The following is an 18018-nucleotide window of genomic DNA, read 5'->3' on the forward strand; positions in this document are numbered from 1 at the left end:
TTCAAATCAACCACATACAATCAAGCCAACACAAATGATCACACGTTCAAGTGCTAACCCGAGACCATTCAAACAAGACTCGAGAACACTTCGGACGACCCGCACAATATTCAAAACAGCCCATTCAACATACACACAACATGATAAGTCGACTCAACAAGAACAACAACAACACATTCCTCTCTTCCAATTTCATGAACTATACCAACAACCACACGTTAACAACATCATTTACATAATCACAACAAACTATATTAACATCATATTAACCTGCAACAGCCCACAAACAATTACAACTCCAACTTGAACCATTAAACCTTCATTTTCACCATAAAATCCATGGCAACAACAACCAAAATATCAAATAAATCAATTCACCAATTCCTCCTAAAATAGCCCCCCTACGGCTTAGACAACTCTCCAACATCAACATACTCAAATTTTATACATTCAATTCACATTTATACATATTCACAACGCATCCAAACTCACCATAACACATATGAAAAGTAATCAATTCTTACCCTAATACTTGACTTCCCCACGGCTAGAACTTGCAAATTAAGAGGACAAAGATCCTTGCTGCCTTTCAATGATCAATCCTTGTTTCCATGACCTTCATTTGATTAGAAACACCAAGATAATTAATTGAATTCAAACTTGAAAACTCCTTGAGATTGCCATGGCCGAGAGCCATTTTTTCTATCTCTTAAGTTTTTTGACTTTGAGAAGATGAAATGAGTTGTATAGTTGATGAATGAATCATCAATTTGCTATATATATGAAGTCCATGGGCTGGACATGTGTCCCACCCCACACGTGAGCCAATTACACTTGGCCATGTCACGGGTGGGGCCCACACGGCCACTATGGCCAATTAATGAAGTGATTAAATTTTCTAATCCCACTTAGTAATCTAATCATGGTTAATTAATCCCTAATCTCCATTAATATTTCTATACCAAATAAAATTTATAAGCAACTTGTGCATTAAAACAAAATCGGAGGTTAAAAGTCTCTACCTCGGATCCCAAAATAGTCTTGTCCTTAACTTGTCGCGATTAGCTTTAGAATGTCTCAATGTTTAAAAATACGGGATATAAAAGGATAACTTTACATACCTTTAGCGTTTATTCGCAACACCACACGCGTATCTTTGCCCGAGGCGTCTTAACCTATATTAAGACGTTAAGAACTATGGTTAAGCTACGAAGAGATTCAAAATGTATCCCAATGTTAGTAACTTCTTTCTAGATAGTTAGACGACATTTCCCTCATATCCAAACCAACTACATAACAACCAAGCCAACATCAATAACCATACGTTCAAGTACTAATCCGAGACTATTCAAGACAAGACTCGAGAACACTCCGGATAACCCGTACAACACTCCAAACAGCCCACATTCACAACACTCGATAACAATCCACATACGACTACTACATATTCAAGTTATTCCTAATGATCCCTAGTCATAACATTTCCATCTAAACAACCCAACCAACATACAACACAACGTATAATCTTAATTATCATTAATCTTCCAAGCTCAATAAAAACAACAACAACCTATCAAAACAGCCCCTAATTCAACATAAACGATGCTCGAAAATCTTGCGAACATCTACGACCACACCAAGTAAACCACATACGATTCTTACACATTATTTCATACAATCTTTTCATCTAATTTTGGTGAAATATGATGCAATCCAAATTACCATGGTGACGACTCAAGTGTTCAAGCCGAGGAGACCTAAATTGAAGCTCGAGAGGATGTGGATTGAAGCCCAAGATCTGCCCCACAGAAAGAACAAGTCTAGCAACCCAAATTAGGACTTCTAGAAGCTCTAGTGTGAACATGAGGTGCTGGTCTAATGTGAACGAAGGAAGCTTCCCTTTTTGTGTTTTCTAGGCTTATTAAAGGCTATTTTGACTTTCGTAATGTATAGTGGCTTTCTAGGCTTCTAGGAGTATGAATTTTGTAGTCTTCTATACACCTAGAAGACTACACTTTCATTTATTTCTTTTGACTAGTATATTTTAAGAACCTTATTTAAAGGTGCTTGTAAATCATTTGAGGGGAACCTATCTTTGAATATTGAATATTATTGAAACCCTTTAGTCTTGAATGACTAGTGTTAATTTGGTGGAGTCCAAATTGAACAACCCCCGTTTGATCTAACAGTTTGCAAGAGATGGCTATTCTCTTGAGGGTTGTTCGAATAGGATAGGTGCCTTTTGATCCTTTTGGGAGGTAACTAGGACTAGTTCTTCTAGTTATTGTCCAATTGTTATTCAAATTGTATCTTCTTTCTATCTTGTCTTTATTTTCTTGCATCATTTGGTATCAGAGCCTAGTATAGATTTGTTCTAACAAATCTAGTCTTGGGTTAAAAAAAAAATCTGGAAAAAAAAAATCCAAAATTCGTTTAAATTCCTTGTTTTGTTGTCGATTCTAGTGTTAGATTCGAGTTCCTTAGAATTCTTCTTAGGTTCTAAATCTGAAGTTTTGAGTTAATTAAAGTTAGATTTTCAATTTCCGCCATTGTTAGACCTTGAAACTTGAAGACTCAAAGTGGGTCTTATAGAAGAGGTTGAAATTGAGGGTTGAAAGTTGTTGGGTTGATTTCTCCTAGTTAAGAAGGGCAAGAATCCAAAAATTGGAAAGATTTGGAGTATTTCGGTGTTCTTGATCTATTTGGTGATTCGATTTTTGATGTTTTGAATACTTGTGTTCTTGAGTGTTCATAAATATTTTGTGAATATTCATGTGTGTTCTTGATAATTTCAGATTTACTAACTTTGTTTGATCTAATTTTGGTGATAAGTTAAGCTTTCAAGATGTTAGGGAGTGTGAAAGCTGTTTTGGAAGTCAAAGGGACTAGTCAAGAGTTGATTCCCAAGGAGTTGGTGCATTGAACCCCTCCAAAACGTGGAGAAGGGGGCTGCACTCATTAGGAGAAGTCAAAAATCAGTTTGGGGTGTGTGAAAGGGAGTAGAGGCAAACAAATAGTCAAATCATTAATTGACACAAGTTCGCAAGTCAATTCTTGGAAAGACTAACGGATCACCTTGAGAAAAGAGTGTCCAAGTTCCTAATCACCTCTTGGGAAAATGAGAAGTCGGTGTGCAAGTCCCTAGTCATCTTTTGGGAAGACGAGAAGCTACATTGAAACTTGTAGTAATTAAATTCCAAGACAAGTTGGTCAAAGGATATTAATTAACAAGACTTAGGGTCTTTGCCTTGCACATTTTAAGGGGTTGGGAAGCTTCTTAATCCTTTCTTTGTGACATAACTTCTAGCTAGTATCCATTGAGTAATTACCTACTCAAAGTTTACTAGTTCTTGAGCTATAACTTTTTCCGTGCTAATTCTTTCAAGCTTTTCTCGTTTTAACTCGTCGTGAATTGTTTGACTCAAGTGTGCGCCACAATTAAAAGAGTCGTCCGACTATAGAGTCCATAATCTCACTCTAATCCCGAAGAGGTAGCATCTTTTGAATAATTTGGGAGATTGAATAGGAGTTGGTCAATTCCGAGGAAGCCAAGTACTACAAGACGGAGTGAACCAAACCATAGTATCATTGAGTGAACCGAGCGCCACCCAAATAAAGTAAGGGAGTGAGTAAGGTGATTTTTAACTCATAACCTTTTCTTTGAACTTTGTTATGCAGGTATGATGGACCAAGGTGCAATGAGGACTAAACCCGTTCAATCGGAAGTAAGAACTAGATGGCTTACACAAAGGAGAGGACCACTATTTCCAAGAAAAGGAGAGAGATTGCCTAAGACAAGGTTTCAAAAATTGAAGGTGAATGTTTGTGGGTATAATGGCTTTCATCTAGAGCTTGACGATTTGTGTGACTCCACATTTATCTCTCCTTATGCGGCTGATTGGTTGAATTTGACATGGGTTAAAAAGAGATATCCATATGACTATAACGGGTATCAAGTTGAGTGGATGGTCAAGGTGGTAATATCTCATGGAGATTATGTTGAAACGGTCCGATGTGATGTGTTTCCCCTAAAAATAAGTCACTTATGCTTTGGACAGCCCTGGTTTCGAAAACACGACGTTCCAAATGTACGAGATTGGATAAGGTATGTCATGGACGAGGAAGGATGGCCTCTCTTTCCATTTTCACTTCCGAAAGAAAATCCCAATAGTGTATATGTCTCTTCTATGCCTATAGGGGAGTGTAATGCCATGCAAAATGGAAGTCCGGGTTGACTGGAATGAGTGGGCTGCCACAAAAGAAACAAGAGAATGGAATTGAAAAGAACATGAGAGAAAAGAAAAATAATGAGGGAGATGAAGTTCTTCACTCTAACACTCACAATGTTTATTTATCCTCTAGTTGTTTGAATTCTTTTGTAGGTATCATTGGAAACAATCTTAAGAATGAGCCTCATACAATGAAAACTCATCAAAAGGATGCAACAATTTCGGAAGAGCATAATTGTCCAAAAGCGGGACTTGAAGGTAAAGAAGATCAATCTTGTGAGCCTAAAGGTACTTCTAAACTGACTTTAGATACTAATGTTAAGCATGTTGATTGTGTGAGTATGACTAAGGAATTAATTATCTTGTTTGGGCTTAAAATCTTCTTTGTCTTGTGATGATAAACTGAATGAATCTTGTGGAGATACACTAGTTGTTCTCGGTTGTGATCCTGAAACTGAAACTACTTGTGAGTTTGATGTGATGAAAACTAGTGTTGACACTTGTGATGAGAGTCTTAATGCAAAAGACAAAACTTCTGTGGTTGGAAGGAGTAAAAACAAGTTGATTGATTTTAATGTTTTGTCTTTAGAAAGCAATCTTGAACCTTGTGTGTGTGTGAATAATATTCCATTATTAGTTGATGATTATTCTGGATATGATGGAATTGTTGGCCATAAATGTGATTGTTTGGAATTAGGCACACCACCCATGTTTGATAAGGAAGAAAGCAATTCATCTTTGAGTCTTTCTAATGTTGAATCTGCGCATGATAATGAAATTGACTTAAATGATGAGTTTGAACATGTGGAATTCAATGATGATATGAACTTGGGTGAGACCTGATACAAGACCAATTCCATCGAGCTTCATGAAAATGGAGTCTTTGAAGATCATGGGAGGTCCACATAGGATGGCCTTCAAGATATGGGAGATAGCTTGGATGGAAGGCTTTAAGAGTCCAAAGTCCCAAGGCTTGCCTCTTAAAGTGGCTACAATTGCAAGCTTGGGTGATTCAAGGTCGGAAGATGGCTACTTGCGCAAAGGGCTATTTGTGCAAGTGGCTACTTTGCGCAAAGAGGGTTATGATTGCAAGAAGGCCATGCATGCAAGGTTGATTAGAGGGTCATCTATGCAAGGAGGGACGTGGTTGGCCATTGAAGGCCAATCCTTGAATTGAAGACTACACTAAGAAGACTAGCCAAATAAGGCCCTTACTTCATTAAGGGTAGCATTGTAATTGCCTATTAGTCTTCTTTACTTAGCTTGTATATATAGCTTGTCTTTAATTTCATTTAGGGACTTTTTGATGAATTATGAATATTTTGAGTGTTTTTAGGGTTATCTCTAGAGAGAGAAACTTGTGAGAGGCCTTTGGTAGGCTCTTGTTGATTATTGATTGTGAGAGGATTGGTTGCTTGGGAATTCAATCCCTTGAGGTCGTCCTAAGAGGTTGGTGCTATCTAGAGTGTAATTAGGAGGTCTTGGTTATTGAAGAACCTTGGTTGCCTAATTGTGCCTATTTTTGTGTCAATCTATCTATCTTTCTTTTCCTTTTGTTTATCTTCTTAATTTTCCGTTTCCGCATATCCGTTATTGTATCAATTGGTATCAAAGCTTAGCTTAGGTTTGTTCCATCAAATCTAGTCTTGGGTTTTGATTCAACAAAAAAAAAAATCGAATTTTTGTTGATTTTGTTGAATCTAGTGTTCGATTAGAGTTTCTTAGTGTTTCTAGAGTCCAAATCTTCCATTTTGAGCTATTTGGCGTTGGGGTTTGTATTCCACCATTGTTGAGCTTCAAAGCTTCAAGAACAAGGTTGGTGGGTTGAAGAAGGAGAAAAAAATTGAGGGTTCAAGTTGATTGGGGTTTGTTCTCTAGTTGATAAGGACTCTAAATCCGAAATTTGGAGGTATTTGGCTAAGGATTGAAGGATCTACCATTTTTGGGATTTGAAGCTTTGAAAACTTCAAGAACTTGAAAGTGGGTCTTGCTGAAGAAGGTGAAATTGAAGGTTGAAAGCTATTGGGCTTTGTTCTCTACATTAAAGAGAACTTAGATCCGAAATTTGAGCCAATTTGGAGTTGATTTGAGGGTAGTTGAATTTTTGAATTGTTCTTGTGTTCTTGAAGACCTTCAAATCTTCATAAGGAAGAAGACTCTCCAAAGGGCTATTTGATCCAAAAGTTGCCAAATAAAGTTGTGAAAACTTGTTTGTGGGCCCAAGTAAGTATTCAAAAAAAAAAATCAGAAATACTTAAGTTTTATTTTCTGATTTTTGCAAAAAAAAAAAAAGTACTGTTCATCCGCTTTCGGTCCGCATAGCGGAAGAAAAGCCTGATTTTCTGAGACCTTCCGCTTTTCATCCGCGAAGCGGAAGAAAAGCCTGAGTCCCTGAAGAGTTTTGAAAAGTTTTCCAAGTGTCCAAAACTAGTTTGACTCTTTCCTAACTCCTTTTCTTTGATTCTTACAACTAGTTAACGACTAGTAATCGATCTTATTAATTGCTAACTAGTTCTTGAGTCCGGATTCTTTCATGCCAATTCTTTCAAGCTTTTTCTTCATTTTTACCTCGTTGTTAATTTCTGATACAATCCTAAATGGCACAAATGACTCAACTACTCAAACTTCTCCAAGGATTTATGTTGCAAGCAGATTCATGGAGGATGAAGCTTTGGGAGCTTTTAAATGGAGTCATTGGAGGGCCTTCAAGCTATGGGAGATAGCATGGGAGAAGAAGTCAAGAGTCCAAGGCCCAAGGCTTGCCTCTTAAAGTGGCTACCATTGCAAGCTTGGGTGATTCAAGGCGAAAGATGGCTATTTGCGCAAAGGGCTATTTGTGCAAGTGGCTACTTTGCGCAAGGAGGGTTATGATTGCAAGAAGGCCATGCATGCAAGGTTGATTAGAGGGCCATCTATGCAAGGAGGGGCGTGTTTGGCCATTGAAGAGCAATCCTTGAATTGAAGACTACACTAAGAAGACTAGCCAAACAAGGCCCTTACTTCATTAAGGGTAGCATTGTAATTGCCTAATAGTCTTCTTAGCTTAGCTTGTATATATAGCTTGTTTTTCATTTGATTTGGGACTTTTTGATGAATGATGAATATTTTGAGTGTTTTTAGGGTTATCTCTAGAGAGAGAAACTTGTGAGAGGCCTTTGGTAGGCTCTTGTTGATTATGGATTGTTGAGAGGATTGGTTGCTTTTAATTCAATTCCCTTGAGGTCATCCTAAGAGGTTGGTGCTATCTAGAGTGTAATTAGGAGGTCTTGGTTATTGAAGAACCTTGGTTGCCTAATTGTGCCTATTTTTGTGTCAATCTATCTATCTTTCTTTTCCATTTGTTTATCCTTTTAATTTCCCGTTTCCGCGTATCCGTCCTTGTATCAATTTCTTGGCTCAAGTGCGTTTGTTTTAATTGAGTCATCCTCTTTCTTCGAGTCTAACAAGAATCCATTACGATCTCTAGTAGAAATTGTTCACCTTGCAAGCAACCGAATCCAATCGAGAATCAACATTGGCCAATCCATTTGAGTGGTAAAAGGCAAGAGTGTGTGAGTTCAATTGAGTGGTGCTAGCCAAGCACAAACGAGTGTAAACACGAGTGTGGTGAGGTTTCTTTACTACTAACGTGTTTGCTAAGTGTTCTTTGCAGGTACTTCTCCATGGATTCCGATTCATCGTGGTGGCGATTATGATTGTTATGATGATTATGGTTGTAGTTATGAAGGGGGAGGACTATGGGAGCTATCAAGGGTGTGACGATGGGGAATATGATGGCTATATGGGAAATGGTGATCATGAGGAAGTTTGAGGAGAGAATTACTATTTTGACGGAGAATATGACGAAAGTGGTTCTCATGTGTCTCATGAGGAAGATGGGGATGAAGGAGACCCTTGTTATGATTCATATGGTGAAGATAATGAAGCTGGAAATTTTTGTGCTATACATCATGAAGATGAAGATGACTCGAGGTATGACTCTTCTTCACACGTATCTTATGGGTCATATGGGGAAAATCCTTATACAAATAGGACTCGTGGAGGGTATGTCTACGGAGGTAGTGGAAGTGCTAATGTTTATTATGGAAGGGCTTCTAGTGGGCATGCATGTTCTTCTTCTTGTAGTACTTCCTATCCGAAGCAAAGTGGCATGCGTAGGAATGTGAGTACTAGTTGGAGTCGTCATATGCAAAAGAAGGTGGTTCCAAAGAGGCGATTCATGGTGACTAAGGTAAACCTTTGTGGTAGAGAGGGAATTCTTGTGCTTGATAATGATTGTTACACCAATTTCATCACCCCTTATGCGGTTGAAGAGTTAAGGCTACCTTGTGTGATTAGGCGAAATCCTTATTATGACGAGGGAGGATATTTGGTTGATAAGAGAGTGATGGTATTCATTTCACTTGGCGAGTACCAAGAGGAGGTTTGGTGTTGATACAAGACCAATTCCATCGAGCTTCATGAAAATGGAGTCTTTGAAGATCATGGGAGGTCCACATAGGATGGCCTTAGAGATATGGGAGATAGCTTGGATGGAAGGCTTTAAGAGTCCAAGTCCCAAGGCTTGCCTCTTAAAGTGGCTACAATTGCAAGCTTGGGTGATTCAAGGTCGGAAGATGGCTACTTGCGCAAAGGGCTATTTGTGCAAGTGGCTACTTTGCGCAAGGAGGGTTATGATTGCAAGAAGGCCATGCATGCAAGGTTGATTAGAGGGTCATCTATGCAAGGAGGGACGTGTTTGGCCATTGAAGGCCATCCCGAATTGAAGACTACACTAAGAAGACTAGCCAAACAAGACCCTTACTTCATTAAGGGTAGCATTGTAATTGCCTATTAGTCTTCTTTACTTGCGCTTGTATATATAGCTTGTCTTTCATTTCATTTAGGGACTTTTTGATGAATTATGAATATTTTGAGTGTTTTTAGGGTTATCTCTAGAGAGAGAAACTTGTAAGAAGCCTTGGTAGGCTCTTGTTGATTATTGATTGTGAGAGGATTGGTTGTTTGGGAATTCAATTCCCTTGAGGTCATCCTAAGAGGTTGGTGCTATCTAGAGTGTAATTAGGAGGTCTTGGTTATTGAAGAACCTTGGTTGCCTAATTGTGCCTATTTTTGTGTCAATCTATCTATCTTTCTTTTCCTTTTGTTTATCCTTTTAATTTCTCGTTTTCGCGTATCCGTCCTTGTATCAATTGGTATCAGAGCTTAGCTTAGGTTTGTTCCATCAAATCTAGTCTTGGGTTTTGATTCAACAAAAAAAAAAAAAAAAAATCGAAATTCAAAAAAAAAAACGAATTTTTGTTGATTTTGTTGAATCTAGTGTTCGATTAGAGTTTCTTAGTGTTTCTAGAGTCCAAATCTTCCATTTCGAGCTATTTGGAGTTGGGGTTTGTATTCCACCATTGTTGAGCTTCAAAGCTTCAAGAACAAGGTTGGTGGGTTGAAGAAGGAGAAAAAAATTGAGGGTTCAAGTTGATTGGGGTTTGTTCTCTAGTTGATAAGGACTCTAAATCCGAAATTTGGTGTGTGTCATTTGGCTAAGGATTGAAGGATCTACCATTTTTGAAATTTGAAGCTTTGAAAACTTCAAGAACTTGAAAGTGGGTCTTGTTGAAGAAGGTGAAATTGAAGGTTGAAAACTATTGGGCTTTGTTCTCTACATTAAAGAGAACTTAGATCCGAAATTTGAGCCAATTTGGAGTTGATTTGAGGGTAGTTGAATTTTTGAATTGTTCTTGTGTTCTTAAAGACCTTCAAATCTTCATAAGGAAGAAGACTCTCCAAAGGGCTATTTGATCCAAAAGTTTCCAAATAAAGTTGTGAAAAAGTGTTTGTGGGCCCAAGTAAGTATTCAAAAAAAAAATCAGAAATACTTACGTTTTATTTTCTGATTAAAAAAAAAAAAAAAAAAGGTACTGTTCATCCCTTTGTCCGCATAGCGGAAGAAAAGCCCGATTTTCTCGAGACCTTCCGCTTTTCATCCGCGAAGCGGAAGAAAAGCCTGAGTCCCTGAAGAGTTTTGAAAAGTTTTCCAAGTGTCCAAAACTAGTTTGACTCTTTCCTAACTTCTTTTCTTTGATTCTTACAACTAGTTAACAATTAGTAATCGATCTTATTAATTGCTAACTAGTTCTTGAGTCCGGATTCTTTCGTGCCAATTCTTTCAAGTTTTCTTCGTTTTTGCTTCGTTGTTAATTTCTTGGTTCAAGTCCGTTAGATTGAATTGAGTCGTCCGTCTTTCTTCGAGTCTAACAAGAATCCATTCCGACCTCAAGTAGCAATTGTGCACCTTGCAAGCAACCGAATCCAATCGAGAATCAACATCGGCCAATCCATTTGAGTGGTAAAAGGCAAGAAAGAGTGTGTGAGTTCATTTGAGTGGTGCTAGCCGAGCACAAACGAGTGTAAACACGAGTGTGGAGAGGTTTCTTTACTACTAACGTGTTTGCTAAGTGTGTACTTCTCCATGGATTCCGATTCATGTGGTGACGATTATTATTGTTATGACGATGATGGTTGTAGTTATGAAGGGGAGGACTATGGGAGCTATCAAGGGTGTGACGATGGGTAATATGAGAGATATATGGGGACTGGTGATCATGAGGAAGTTCGAGGAGAGAATTACCATTTTGAAGGAAAATATGAAGAGAGTGGTACTCATGTGTCACATGAGGAAGATGGGGATGAAGAAGAAACTTGTTATGCTTCACATGATGAAGGTGAAGGTTCTTGTCTTTATACATCATGATGATGAAGATGACTCGAGATATGACTCTCCTTCACACGTGTCTTATGGGTCTTATGGGGAAAATCCTTATACAAATAAGACTTGTGGAGGGTATGTCTATGGAGGTAGTGGAAGTGCTAATGTTGATTATGGAAGGACTTCTAGTGGGCATGCATATGCTCTTTCTTGTAGTAATTCCTATTCGAAGCAAAGTGGCATGAGTGGGAATGTGAGTACGAGTTGGGGTTATCCTATACAAAAGAAGGTGGTCCCAAAAAGGCGATTCATGGAGACCAAGGTGAACATTGGTAGTAGTGAGGTATTTCTCATGCTTGATGACGATTGTTATACAAATTTCATCACCCCTCGTGCGGTTGAAGTGTTAAGGTTACCTTGTGTGATCCGGCGAAATCCTTATTATGATGAGGGAGGATATTGGGTTGATAGGAAGGTGATGGTATCCATTTCACTTGGCGAGTACCAAGAGGAGGTTTGGTGTGATGTGCTTCCAATGGATAATTGTCATGTATGTTTAGGAGTCCCTTGGTTCCAAAAGCATGGAATCCCATATGAACAAGATTGGCATCGATTTGTAGTGGACAAGAAAGGAAAATTTCTCTTTCCATGCATTAGGAAGAGTCCAAGTGCAAAAGTGCGAGATACCCATGTGAAATGGCCTACCTTGGCTAGGGAAGCTAGTGGAGAAGAATATGAGAAATGAGAGTCCATAATAGATGAAATCTTCGCTAGCTACAACTATTCACAAGAAATGAAGATGGACTTAGCCGTTCAAACTTTTGACTCAAAGCTTGTCAAATATTGGGAGTATGTGAAATGTTGTGGGAGACAAGTGAGGAGTCCCATCAAGACTTGGGAGGACATGAAAAGGATATTGAGAAGCCAATATCCCAAGCCACATGTGAGAAGAAATGAATCTTTGAGGGGTACCTCTTTTTGAGAGAACCCATGCTTGAAGGCAAGGACGGCGGCCACAACCATTTCTTCCATTGGTCAAAGGAGCTTGCATGAACACCAAGGTAAGATCACTTATCCTTATACTCCTACATCTTCGTATGATTAATGTCAAGTCAAGTATGAAAGTTAGTTTACCTTGCGTTAAGCCAAATGCTTTTTTACCGTGTATTGGTAATGCCATTATTGAAAGTGTTCCCACACTAGTTGATCCTATTGATGACCGAATTGATCCTTCTTGTAAGGTTGATTTGTGTCCACCTAGTGTTGACACTTGTGCTTTGAATGATAGTGCATTATTGAATGAAGGTGCTCAAACACTAGTTGATCCTTTAGATGACCAAATTGATTCTTCTTGTAAGATCGATTTGTGTCCACCTAGTGTTGACAAGTGTGAATTGATTGGTAGAACAATGTCATGTGGTCATCATGTTAGTAATTCTTGCTAGTTTGACATACTACCAACTCGCGTTGAAACTTGTATTGATCAACTTGCTTTGTAATGATAATTCACTACTTGAGGATCTTTGTGACGTGTTTAATGTACCTCTAGTTAGTGATGATGTTGATATAGTTGGTCAATTGAAAGAATATGACATCTCACCCTTGTTTGTTTCATGTCAAAATGGGTCTCTTGATCGTACTTTAGTGTCATATGATAAGACTCCAACTTGTAGTGGTGATGAGTGTCACGTAGATAGTCATGTGAGCGAAAATGCATTGAAAGATGACATTGGTTCTTTTGAGAGTGAAATGACATGCTTTGACTCCTCATTGTTCATGGATTACTCTCTTGTAAAGGATAATGTTTTATTTGAGGATGACATGACTATTGAGAGTAAAGTATCTAGTGGAATGTTTTGTAATGTTGAAAGTATGGCCACTTTTGGTGACTACATGGTATTTGAAAATCCACTATGGGATGATAACACTCTTCCCTATGATGGAGATCCTCCTCGAGGATTGTGATCCACTTAGTGGGAAGTGTTCAAAAAGGAAGGTGAAACTTGTGCAAATTGCTAATTCTTCCTTGGGTATTCCGAATAGTAGTAGTATTTATGCTCTTGAGTTTCATAGTGAAACCACATTTGAGGACACCCTAGATGAAGTTATTTTGCGTGACACCTTTCTTTATTATTTTTTTGCTTATGATGACATTCATGATCTTTTGGGAGTGCATCTTATGGAGGTATGTGGTCCTATGGGGTACTCGCTGTTACCTTGCCCGTGATACGTGGGTATCTTTTCCTTTGACCCCGGAAGTCTTAACTTGGTGTGAATGGTATCATTTTGCAATTGAGGATCATTTGTATGTCCTGCTAACTTGGTGTCTTCGACACCATTGGCTCTTTTAGAATATCCTCATTTCTTAATCTTTTGGTTAGCCTAAGCTCTTAGTGCTCTACTGAGAGCTTATTTTGCTTGAAAATGATTGATACTTGGCTATATGACAAATTTGTGCTTACTTGGCATGGTGGTAGGTTAGTCCACCCTAACACTAACCCTCATCCGTTGAGGACTTGGTTTTTGTTTGTCTCCTTTATGGTTTTGCAAGGTTTAGATTCGAGGACCAATCCTTTTCAAGACGGGGAGAATGATACAAGACCAAATCCATCGAGCTTCATGAAAATGGAGTCTTTGAAGATCATGGGAGGTCCACATAGGATGGCCTTCAAGATATGGGAGATAGCTTGGATGGATGACTTTAAGAGCATGCTTTGACTTCTCATTGTTCATGGATTACTCTCTTGTAAAGGATAATGTTTTATTTGAGGATGACATGACTATTGAGAGTAAAGTATCTAGTGGAATGTTTTGTAACGTTGAAAGTATGGCCACTTTTGGTGACTACATGGTATTTGAAAATCTACTATGGGATGATAACACTCTTCCCTATGACGGGAGATCCTCCTGAGGAATCGTGATCCACTTATTGGGCAGGGGAAGCTTGTTCAAAAGGAAGGTGAAACTTGTCCGCAAATTGCTAATTCTTCCTTGGGTATTCCGAACTTAGGAGTATCGACCATGCTTGAGTTTCATAGTGAAACTACATTTGATGACGGATGACACCTTTGACTAGATGATAAGTTATTTTGCGTGACACCTTTCTTTATTATCTTTTTGCTTGGGATGACATTCATGATCTTTTAGGAGTGCATCTTATGGAGGGCGGGGTCCTATTGGGGTACTCGTTGTTAATTTCCGAGGACACCCGTGATATGTGGGCTTCTTTTATTGCTTTGACCAATCGGGAGTGCATCTATGAAGTCTTAACTTGGTGTGAATGGTATCATTTTGCAATCGAGGATCATTTGTATGTCTCGCCAACTTGGTGTCTTGACACCATTGGCTCGTTTAGAATATCCTCATTTCTTAATCTTTTGGTTAGCCAAGCTCTTGTCTACTTGAGAGCTTATTTTGCTTGAAAATGATCGATACTTGGCTATATGATAAATTTGTGCTTACTTGGCATGGTGGTAGGTTAGTCCACCCTAACACTAACCCTCATCCGTTGAGGACTTGGTTTTTGTTTGTCTCCTTTATGGTTTTGCAAGGTTTAGATTCGAGGACCAATCCTTTTCAAGACGGGGAGAATGATACAAGACCAAATCCATCGAGCTTCATGAAAATGGAGTCTTTTGAAGATCATGGGAGGTCACACATAGGATGGCCTTCAAGATATGGGAGATAGCTTGGATGGATGACTTTAAGAGCATGCTTTGACTTCTCATTGTTCATGGATTACTCTCTTGTAAAGGATAATGTTTTATTTGAGGATGACATGACTATTGAGAGTAAAGTATCTAGTGGAATGTTTTGTAATGTTGAAAGTATGGCCACTTTTGGTGACTACATGGTATTTGAAAATCCACTATGGGATGATAACACTCTTCCCTATGATGGAGATCCTCCCTTGAGGAATTGTGATCCACTTATTGGCAGGGGAAGTGTTCAAAAGGAAGGTGAAACTTGTCTGCAAATTGCTAATTCTTCCTTGGGTATTCCGAATAGTAGTAGTATCGACCATGCTCTTGAGTTTCATAGTGAAACTACATTCGAGGACACCCTAGATGAAGTTATTTTGCGTGACACCTTTCTTTATTATCTTTTTGCTTATGATGACATTCTGATTGGGAGTGCATTGGAGGCGGAAGATGGGTATCGCTGTTACCTTGCCCGTGATACGTGGGTATCTTTTCCCTTTGAAGTGAAGTCTAACTTGTGTGAATGGTATCATTTTGCAATTGAGGATCATTTGTATGTCCTGCCAACTTGGTGTCTTGACACCATTGGCTCGTTGTGAATATCCTATTTCTTAATCGTTTTGGCTAAGCTCTTAGAAAGGCCAATCGAGAGCTTATTTTGCTTGAAAAATGAAGATACTTGGCTATATGATAAATTTGCTTATGGGTATGGTGGTAGGTTAGTCCACCCTAACACTAACCCTCATCCGTTGAGGACTTGGTTTTTGTTTGTCTCCTTTATGGTTATATAGGTTTGATCTCGAGGACGAATCCATTTCAAGACGGGGAGAATGATACAAGACCAATCTATCGAGCTTCATGAAAAAACGAGTCTTTTGAAGATCCGCGGAGGTCCACATAGGATGGCCTTCAAGATATGGGAGATAGCTTGATGGAAGGCTTTAAGAGTCCAAGTCCCAAGGCTTGCCTTCTAAAGTTGATTATCGGGGTGATTGGTCGGAAGATGGTTGCTTGGGAATTCAATGGCTCCCTTGAGGGATGGTTTTAAGAAGGCCATGCATGCAAGGTTGATTAGAGTGGTCATCTATTAGGACGTGTTTGGCCATTGAAGTGCCAATCCGAATCAAGAACCAAGACTTGGTTGCCAATTGCCCTTACTTTTTGCAAACATTGTAATTGCCTATTAGTCTTCTTTACTTAGCTTGTATATATAGCTTGTCTTTCATTTCATTTAGGGACTTTTTGATGAATTATGAATATTTTGAGTGTTTTTGTGGTTATCTCTAGAGAGAGAAATGTGAGAGGCCTTTTGGTAGGCTCTTGTGATTATTGATTGTGAGAGGATGTGATTGCTTGGGAATTCAATTCCCTGAGGTCATCCCAAGAGGTTGGTGCTATCTAGAGTGTAATTAGCAGGTCTTGGTTATTGAAGAACCTTGGTTGCCTAATTGTGCCTATTTTTGTGTCAATCTATCTATCTTTCTTTTCCTTTTGTTTATCTTCTTAATTTCCCGTTTCCGCGTATCCGTTCTTGTATCAAGACCTTTCTTGTGAAACTATTTTTACTTGGAGATGCTTGTTTGTTTAATGATGAGTTTGAGTTTCTTAATACTCTTTCTTGTGATGAAATTAACTCCTTGTTGGATAGTTCACTTGATAAAGGACATTGTCTTAGAAAGGAAAGTGTGGGAAGTTGCTTAAGTAATAAATCTTCTTTGTGTGGTCCAAATCGTGATCTTGTGCTTAATAGTATTCATGATTGTGAAAGTGAACTTACATCGATGGTGAAGGACCTTAAGTAGCATTTTTCTTTACTATTTGTTTGCGTATGATGAGGGTCATGATTGTTTTAGGAGCTTTTGTGATGTGGAGGACTTAAAGTGTGACTTTGAGTGTGCTAGACATGTAGGAAGTGATCTTTAAAGAGATCGGGGAAAGTAGTAGCACTTTAATAAAGGAAGAATGTGAGGATGAGTTCTCAGCAGGAGCAGAATTTAAATGTCTAGGTGTGAATAAACTTGAAGCAGAAAAGGAAAGTAGAATGGTGGATGCTTGTTCTAGTGTCTATTACTTTACTTATTGTGATCTTTACATGGATCACTCACTTGAGATAGGCTCCAAGTTCCTTAGCTTGAAATGTGGAAGTTATGTATTTGAATCCTGGGATAGTAGTCACGATCTTAGAGGTAAAATTCTTCCTTTTGATAAGTTTGATTGCTTATTTGACTTTTTGTGAGTTCTTGTCAAAGGAAAAGACGGAGAAGTATGAAAATACTGACATTACACATGGTTTGATCTTTTTGATGTTTCTAAGATCAATGATGGCACATATTCTTACCTCATGATTCATGCTTCTCAGAGTACTCTTGTAGTAATTGGATACATCATTGGCACTCTTGTTTGTTGTTACTATTTGAGTTACTAGTAGATATGCTTAAGACATATGCTAAGCTTGATGTGTTGACCATTTTTATTTTTTGACCGGAATTGATCATAAGGTTTATAACTTGTTGGAATTGATGAATTTGGGGTGGGCTGGTACATTACTTCGGTATTGGCAGCCGAGTTATTCTACTTGTTTTGTACTTAGCCTTGGAAAGAATTTAGTGTATTTTAAGGTGAATCTGTGGAGAGCCATTGAAAGATCCTCCCGGGAAATCATTGTGTATGCGACCCCCATTTGCAAACTCCATGAAGATGGCAGTTTTCTGGCTCATGCTTCTTCTTGGACTTTCCAAATCCATAACGGTAATCTCTATTTTCTTTGGGCGCTTTGTAGCACTCTTGTTTTATATCATGATTATTCATGCCCGCCACTTAATTGTTACCCGATTGAGACTTTGGAAGTTACACATACTCATTCTCGTCCATGTTTTGCGGTGGACCGAATTTGAGGACAAATTCTTTTCAAAAGTGGAGAATGATGTATAGCCATGATGATGATCCAACCGTGCCATAATGATGTGGCCGAGGTTGATGCCGCGGTCGAGGTTGGATATTAATGTTGTACTTTCGAGGACTAAATTCTTCCAAGAAAGGGAGGATGATGCAATCCAAATTACCATGGTGACGACTCAAGTGTTCGGCCGCTTCTAGGAGACCTAAATCGAAGCTCGAGAGATGTGATTGAAGCCCAAGATCTGCCCTGCACGTAAAAAGAACAAGTCAGTTGCACCAAATTAGGACTTCTAGAAGCTCTAGTGTGAACATGAGGGGCTGGTCTAATATGAACGAAGGAAGCTCTCTTTTTGTGTTTTCTAGGCTTATTAAAGGCTATTTTGACTTTATAATGTATATAGTGGCTTTCTAGGTTTTCTAGGAGTATGCATTTTGTAGTCTTCACACCTAGAAGACTACACTTTCATTTATTTTTTTTAATTTTAAA

At 38.6% G+C, this 18018-nt stretch overlaps 2 long non-coding RNA genes across 2 annotated transcripts; both read left to right on the top strand.

Annotated features, from left to right (window-relative positions):
- Positions 1-5987: 5987 nt before the first annotated feature.
- Positions 5988-6449, top strand: LOC132067075 (uncharacterized). Its single transcript, XR_009417012.1, has 2 exons — positions 5988-6048; positions 6211-6449. It is a non-coding gene; the product is annotated as an uncharacterized LOC132067075 (long non-coding RNA).
- A 2969-nt stretch (positions 6450-9418) lies between these two features.
- Positions 9419-10072, top strand: LOC132067076 (uncharacterized). The gene is made up of 2 exons (XR_009417013.1): positions 9419-9664; positions 9831-10072. It is a non-coding gene; the product is annotated as an uncharacterized LOC132067076 (long non-coding RNA).
- The last annotated feature ends 7946 nt before the right edge of the window (positions 10073-18018 follow it).

The sequence above is a fragment of the Lycium ferocissimum genome, chromosome 8 (genome assembly GCF_029784015.1).
Source record: "Lycium ferocissimum isolate CSIRO_LF1 chromosome 8, AGI_CSIRO_Lferr_CH_V1, whole genome shotgun sequence".
NCBI classification, from domain to species: domain Eukaryota; kingdom Viridiplantae; phylum Streptophyta; class Magnoliopsida; order Solanales; family Solanaceae; genus Lycium; species Lycium ferocissimum.